Source organism: Musa acuminata, chromosome BXJ3-1 (assembly GCF_036884655.1).
Source record: "Musa acuminata AAA Group cultivar baxijiao chromosome BXJ3-1, Cavendish_Baxijiao_AAA, whole genome shotgun sequence".
NCBI lineage: Eukaryota > Viridiplantae > Streptophyta > Magnoliopsida > Zingiberales > Musaceae > Musa > Musa acuminata.
In genome coordinates, this window is record NC_088349.1 from 13,882,501 (window position 1) to 13,891,275 (window position 8,775).

Below are 8,775 nucleotides of genomic sequence, written 5' to 3' on the forward strand. Positions count from 1 at the left end.
GGATACGATATAGGTGCTCATTGGGGAATGAGTTCACTTATTGATCCTCTTACGGAATGCTGAATAGTTGATGATGCCTTATTATCAAATAGTGATTCCATAGTCCTAGTGGTGTATTTGGTCCTTAGACTTGAGACACCAAGGATGTCCTGTATGAGTGCTCCACTCTTTGATATCAGACTTATAGGTTTGGATGTCCCAGATCTAGTACAACCGATCATTGGGAGTGATAGTCAACCTTACGAGAGCTATTGAGTGTTGATAGAAATGTCTCATGTGTTCTTACTTAAACAAATCCCTGGACAAGGTTATTCGGATTGAGAGAGAGAGTTTTTCGTGAGAATCTGATTAGAACGAGACTCGAGTAGAAACCGTACGGGTTTGACAGCACCATGCCTAGTATACGATCTCTGAGATATTAGATGAATAAGGGACTATAGGTACACGGTAATTGAGGACAGACATGTCCAATGGATTGGATTCCCCTGTATTGTTTAGGGACTACGGCGTAGTGGCCTAGTACGTCCGCAGTCGATGAGTTGAGTGAATTATTATGGAGATAATAATTCATTGAGCTAGAAGGAGTTCTGACAGGTATGACTCACGGTCAGCTCAATATTGGGCTTAGAGGGTCACACATATATAGTAGGTATTGCGATGAGTAGAGGTTCGGATATAAGATATTCGCTGGAGCCCCTATCTTATTGGATATCCAATAAGCCCATGAATTATTGGATCCTATGAATGAGATCCAATAAGAACCTATGAGAGATTATAGGATAGAGATCCACTAATCTAAAAGGATTAGGTAGTTAGATGGAGATTCAATACTTAATAGGGTAGAATCCATTAAGGTTAAGTTCACAAGTGACCTCTATAAATAGGAGGGAACTAGTGGTTCATAGACTAGAGCTATTTTGGTTGTCTTCTCCTATTCTCCTCCCCTTCTCCATCTCAGAACAAGCCTATAGTTTTGAGGAGCATCATTGCAGCTCTATTGTGTGGATCACCGCTAGAGAGGAGGGCGCTTGACCTCCTTCACCCTCTCCTAGAGATCTGTAAGGATTCAAGGATATACGATCTCCCTAGATAACGCAATATATCTCACACGTGGTTATCTATTTCGCGGATTTTGTACACTAATCTTCATATGACGATGAACATATCTTTGGAAATTATGGATTTTATTTTCTGTTCTTCCGCTGCGCATGTGATGTCGCCCCAAGATTTCCCAACATTAGTTTCAAAGCCAAGTTGTTCGTGCAAAATATTGGTTTTGAAATACGTGTGTTGTGTTTTAGATAAACTTTTGACGTTAAAATCATTGACGCAAAAGCAAGAAAGGGTAGCAATAGTTGCCCTCGCAGATGGTAGCTTGCATGCGTGTAGTCGCAGGTAGGCAGGACAACGTCGGCGCACGCACAGGCGCTGCACCTATAGTAGCTAGCTGGCGGCTTGCTTGCAACAGTCCTATGGTCGATAAGGGGCAACGCTTGTGGGCGTTGCCCCGGTAAGGAATAGCGCCTTCGGGTGCTGCGCCTTGGGGAAAACTACCCGTAGGGGCGGTAGGGCCCATAGGGGTGCCAGCCCAATGGAGCAGCGGTGCCTACAGGCGTTACGCCCATGGGCATTGGCGTCGGCGGGCGCTGTACCTGCGGGCAGAGGTGTCGCAGGGCAGCGGTGCCTACTGGTGCTACGCCCGCGAGCAGAGCCACCCGTAGGGGCAGCAGCGCCTACTGGCGCTACTTCTGCAAGCAGAGCCGCCCACAAGGGCACCCACCTGCAAGAGCGGCGCTCCTGCCGGTGGTGGCCACAACAAGAAGGGGAAGAGAGGAAATTAGGGTCTGAGCAAAAAGATACTTTTGCTCTTGTGAATTTGAGAAATTTCAGGTTCTGTCCTTTGCCCAAATTATGAAAATATCTCTCAGAATTCAAAAAATTCCCTACATGTCCCTAATTTCAAAAAAAATTAATTAATTAAAAAGTTTGATTGATTGTTATTTTTATTATTATCTAGTAGTCCTACATGATAATGATTTATAATGTGATGTATGATATGTGGACGGATGATCATGTACCGTGTGATATGTGTACTTGTGATTATTATTATTAGAATCTGCGAGTCTCTATTTTATTTCTCGTTTATTATCGAGCTTGAGTGTCTATGATTAAGTTGTAATCACACGAGGCGTAGTAGGAGTGTGGAAGCGATAACGGAACCCACGAGACGGACGATCGCGATGCATGGAGATGCGTCGAGATGCCAACAGAACCGATGAGGACGAGATGGATGATCACAGGGCATTGAGATGTACCACTGCACACATAGAACTTGATGTGAGTGAATAGGCCCACTGGCTCGGGCTTGATCACATTAGGCTGTGGTTCATAATCATATGGTGTAATTGCTCATGTGATGTGTGATTGTTTATATATATATATATATATATATATATATATATATATATATATATATATATATATATATTTATTTACATGCGATATAGATATATATTAAATATGTATGTATGTGATATGTCATATTATAAGACCAAACTAAAGAAACTCCTCTCTAGACAATATTAAGTCGGTAAATGTGAGGTAATTAAATTAACCCACGTGACCTTCCATCATTATAGGAAGGGACCGATTCTCGATGTAGCTTGAGTTAGTTGAGTCCCTCGAGGCTTACCTATATTGCGATTCGCTATCCTGCTTATGACATAGAGATGTCACCAGTGACCTGAGGGCATAATATGCTTGGTCGAGTCACTCGAGGGTATATCATTGAATCATACTCATCTTGTAACGATGGTGTTAACATAATCGAACATCATGGTTGGTTGAGTCCCTCGAGACCATGGTGATTCAGAGGCCGAACGGGACGAGAATCACAATGAGTTGTGATCGGCAAGAGTTGCATATCTTTCGGGCTTAGTGTGATTTGTTGAGTCCCTCGAGGTTGCACTAAGATACTGATTGGATCCTGATCCCCACTAGAAGTCTGTCAGAGACTTTCGTTTCACGTGCTGAGAGTGTCACATGACTTGCCAGTAAAATAGTAGAACCATATTAAGATAGAAGTTCATATCTTGATTGTTTATTTTTACAAAATCTGCATATTATTTATTTTTACTGTATCTTTATTTTCAAAAAATGTCGCTTTCAAATCCCTTACGTGGCATACTTGATGTCAACCGCCTCACTGGTCCAAATTATATGGATTGGCTCCGCAACTTGAGAATTATTCTCATAGTGGAGAAAATCACGTACATCCTTGATACAATGATGTCTATGCCCGAGGAAGGGGCAAGCGATAATGAGATTGCTCGCTACATGAAGTACATTGATGACTCCACTATTGCTCAGTGTTACATGTTGGGCTCCATGACTCTTGAGTTATAAAGACAACATGAAAAGATGGCTGTTATATCCATTTTCCTACATGTCTGTAAATTGTTTGATGAACAGGGAAGGACTCAACGATATGAGATATTTAAGAGCCTCTTCCGTGTTAAGATGACTTGGGGAACACTAGTTCAAAACCATGTCCTAAAGATGATTAAGTGGATAGACAAACTCATAAGCCTAGGAATGATCATAAAGGATAACTTGTGTGTGGATCTTATGCTTTAGTCAATAGAAGATTCCTTTTCATAGTTCATAATGAATTTTAATATGAACAAGCTTGAGATGACTCTCCTGGAGCTCCTCAATATGTTAAGGGAGGCAGGGAGCACTATCAAGAAAGAGAAGCCAGTACCTTGTAGAGAGGGCAAAATAGAAGCTTGGAGAAGCTTCAGGTACATTCATGATCAGTCTCCATTTGCCACTCTTATGATAACACATGAGTATTAAATACCGGTAGTGCTTATCATATTTACAATTTGTTGCAGGTTCTAATAAGGCCTAGGAGACTGGTGAGAGGCGAGATAGATATCAAGATGGGCAATGGAGCAAAAGTTACTACAGTAGCTGTTGGCGAGGTTGCCCTACATCTGCCTAGTGGAGTTGTTATTGTATTGGATGCATGCTATTTTGTTCCTTCTAGTATCAAAAACATTATTTTCATTTCATGTTTGACAGTTAGTGGATATAAATTAGTTTTTAAGAACAATGATTGTTCGATACTATTAGGTGATGAGATCATCACGAGAGGAACATTGCATAATGGTTTATTTATGCTAGGCACTACTCTACATATTATGAATGTAAGTGTGTATAAGAGGAAACAAGATGAGGTGAACAGTACATACCTGTGACATTGTAGGCTGGGTCACTTCCATGAGGGAATGATTCAAAAGTTTCTAAATAATGAATATCTAGATCCATTCGACTATGAGTCATATACAACCTGCGAGCCTTGTCTTCGTGGAAAACTGACCAACTCTCCATTTAGTGGAACTGGAGAAAGAGCCACTGAACTACTATAACTCACACATAGTGATGTATGTGGACCCATGTCAACTCATGTTATTGGTGGTTACTCCTACTTCATTACCTTTACTTATGATTTCTCAAGATATGGATATATATACTTAATGAAGTATAAGTCCGAGACCTTTGAGAAATTCAGAGAGTATAAGAATGAAGTGGAGAACCAGACTGGAAAGAGTATCAAGACTCTTCGATCAAATCGTGGAGATGAGTATTTAAGTACAAAGTTTACTCAGTTCCTCAAGGACCATGAGATTCTATCCTAATGGATACCTCCTTATACACCTTAGCTCGATGGTATATCTGAAAGGAGGAATCGTACGTTGTTAGACATGGTACGGTCCATGATGAGTTTCGCTGACCTACCCATCTCATTCTGGGGATATGCCCTAGAGACTACAGCTTACATTCTAAACAGAGTTCCAACTAAGTTGGTAGTGTCTACACCATATGAGATATGAAAAGGGAAGAAGTCAAATCTTAAGGTTGTTAAGATTTAGGACTACCTTGTCTACGTTAAAAGACGCAACCCCGATAAGTTAGAATCAAGGACGGAGTGGTACAAGTTTATGGGATACCCCAAGGAAACTTGTGGGTATTATTTCTATCATCTCAAGGACCAAAAGATCTTTGTAGCTAAGAGAATGATGCTCCTTGAGAAGGAATACATTCTTGGCGGAGACAGCGAAAGCATGATAGAGTTGAGCGAGGTTGGAGAACCTAGCTCAAGCACCACTCTATAGCCCGAGTCTTTTTAGGTATCTAACACATAAGTTCTAACTTTACATAGGTCCGACAGAGTATCTCATCGTCCTGAGAGATATATATGACATATTGGAGGAGAGGATGTTGAGAATATTGATCCTCAAACCTATAAGGAGGCTATTATGAGTATAGACTTTGGGAAGTGGCAAAAAGCCATGAATTCTAAGATGGATTCCATATACTACAATAAGGTTTGAAACTTAGTTGATGTACCCGAGGGTGTTATACCCATCGGTTACAAGTGGATCTTTAAGAAAAAGATCGGAGCAGATGGAAAGATAGAGATACCTATAAAACAAGACTAGTGGCTAAGGGGTATCGTCAAAGGCAAGGTGTTGACTATGACGAAACCTTCTCACCCATAGCCATGCTAAAATCCATCTGAATTCTATTGCCTATTACAGCACACTATAATTATGACATCTAGCAAATGGACGTGAAAATCACATTCCTCAATGGCAACCTCGAGGAGGATGTGTATATGATACAACCTGAGGGATTCATGTCCAAAGACTACCTAGATAAGGTGTGCAGGTTGCTTAAATCCATTTATGGACTAAAGCAAGCTTCTCGAAGTTGGAACATAAGATTTGATGAGGCAATCGGATCTTATGACTTCGTTAAGAACGATGCTTAGCTTGTCCCAATCCAGATCTATAGAGGCGGATCCAAGAGGATGCTTGGCTTATCCCAATCTAGGTACATAGACACCATTGTCAAAATATTTAGTACAAAAAATTCCAAGAGAGGTCTCATATTGATGAGACATGGGATATCGCTTTCTAAGAGTATGTCACCAAAGACTCCTGAAGAAAGGAAGAACATGGATAGGATACCCTATGCATCAGTAATAGGGTCTATCTTGTGTGTCATACTATGTATCAGGCCTGATATAGTGTATGCTCTAAGTGTCATAAGCATGTATCAAGCGGATCTAGGCTTGGAGTATTGGAAAGCAGTAAAGTGTATCCTTAAGTACTTAAGAAGGACTAAGGATCTTTTATTGGTATATAGAGGTAGTAGCATCAGGGTTGAATGCTACACAAACTCGAGTTTCTAGTCCGATGTCGATGATAACAAGTCTAATTCAGGGTATGTATTCATCTTGAATGGAGGAGTAGTGTGTTGAAAGAGTTTCGCAAAGACACTACTATTGACTCGACCATAGAAGCGGAATACATTGCTACAACAGTGACAACAAAAAGGAAGTTAGTATGAAGAAGATCATCATAGATCTGGGAGTCGATTTCGTTATATTACAATACCTACGAGGAGATTGCTCAAATGAGGAAACCCGGGTCTTATCAGAAATGTTCCGGGGAGGTTCCAACTGTCAACTTAATCCTAATGGATCCTCCCCTATTGGGTATTGGATCTCCATCTAACTACCTAAGCCTCTTAGATTAGTGGATCTCTATCCAATAATTTCTCATGGGCTCTTATTAGATCTCATCCATATGATCCAATAATTCAGGGGTTTATTGAATATCCAATAAGATAAGGGCTCCGGCGGATATCTCATATCCGAACCTCTACTCATCGCAATGCTTACCATATGTGTGTGATCCTCCAAGCCCAATATCAAGCTGGCCATGAGTCATACCTATCAGAACTTCTTCTAGCTCAGTGAATTATTATCTCCATAATAATTCACTCGACTCATCGACTACGGACGTACTAGAATACTACGCAATAGTCCCTAAACGATATAGGGGAATCCAATCCATTAGACCGGTCTATCCTCAGTTATCGTGTACCTTTAGTCTCTCATCCATCTAAATTCCAGAGATCGTATACCAAGCATAGTGCTGTCAAACCCATACGATTTCTACTCGAGTCTCGCTCTAATTGGATTCTCCTTGAGAACTCTTTCTCTCTCAATACGAATGACTCTGGCTAGAGATTTGTCTGAGCAAAAATATATGGGGCATTCCTCTCATGACACCGAGAGTGGATGATCCTCTATCGATACTCAATAGCCATCGTAAGGTTGACTACCACTCCCGATGACCGGTTGTGTTAGATTTGGGACATCCAAACCTATAAGTCTGGTATCAAAGAGTGAAGCACTCATACCGGACATTTTTTGTCTCAAGTCTAAGGATCAGATACACCAATGAGACTATAAAATCGTTGTCTAACAATAAGGCATCATCAACCATTCATTATTTCATAAGCGGATCAATCAGTAAACTCATTCCCCAATGAGCACATGTATTATATCCATAGTGTCCCCACATGAACATCTATGAGACCAGCTGCATCTATCATATGGACGGGTATACAACACACTAGTCTATCCGGTTATCTCGATGTTCCTCTTGAGTAACTAATGCTCGAAATTATTTAGAATCTGTGTTTAAAGACGAATCGGTCTCATTATCGTGATCTCATCATGATTCAATTCTCATTGCATAGATCTAAGAACATCACAATATATATATATATATATATATATATATATATATATATATATATATATATATATATATATATATATATATATATATATATATATATATATATATATATATATAATAAGCAATATAAAGTGATAAATACCATAATATAATAAACAAAAAGACTGTATTAAGTCATATGTGCCATCACTCACGTGATTAGTTTGTAGGGCACCTATGACTAGTAGAAGAGGTAGCCCATTTTTTATTGCGTAGTGCGCGTAGCGAAAAAGATTGTACAGCGATTTAAAGAGCGTCTTCATAGCCCCTACCATATAGATAACCGCTAGAGAGGAGGATAATTGACATTCTTCATCCTCTCTCGCATATCTATAGATTTTTAAAGATATACGATCTTCCTAGGTAATACAATCTCCCTTGTATGCATCATTTTTCGGTTTTGTGGGTTTTTGCACATAATCTTTATATGACGATGAAACCTTATTTTCTGTGTAAAATTCTGGGATTTTGTTTTCTGTTCTTCAATTGCACATGTGATATCGCCTCAGATTTCTCAACATATAGAGCACTCTTGCTTACCCTTATGGATCCTAGCTTAATAGATATTGAATCCTCATCCAATAATCATTCTAAGCCCTATTAGGTCTCACCCAATGGATCTAATAAAACATGAGCTTATTAGATATTTTATATCAAATCTTTTAATCGTCGCATTGTTCACTAATGTATGTGACCCTCTAGGCCCAATACCGAGCTGGTCGTGAGTTGCACTTGTCATAACTCTTTCTAATTAGTGAATTATTATCCTTATAATAATTCACTCAAGTCGAGAATAATTCACTTAACTTATCAACTATAGACGTATTATGCCACTAACCTATTATCCCAAATGATATAGGGGGATCTAATTCATTGGACATATTTCCCTCAATTGTCGTGTATCTATAGTCCCTCATCCACATAATATCTTAGAGATCATATACCAAGCATGGTACTATCAAGCTCATATGATATCTATCTGAGTCTTACTCTAATTGAATTCTCTTATAAAACTCCATCACTTTCAATCCGAATCTTACGCTTATCGGATTCATCATGATCCAATCGACCCTAGCGATAAATTTGCTTGAGTGAAAGCATTTGAAATATTCCT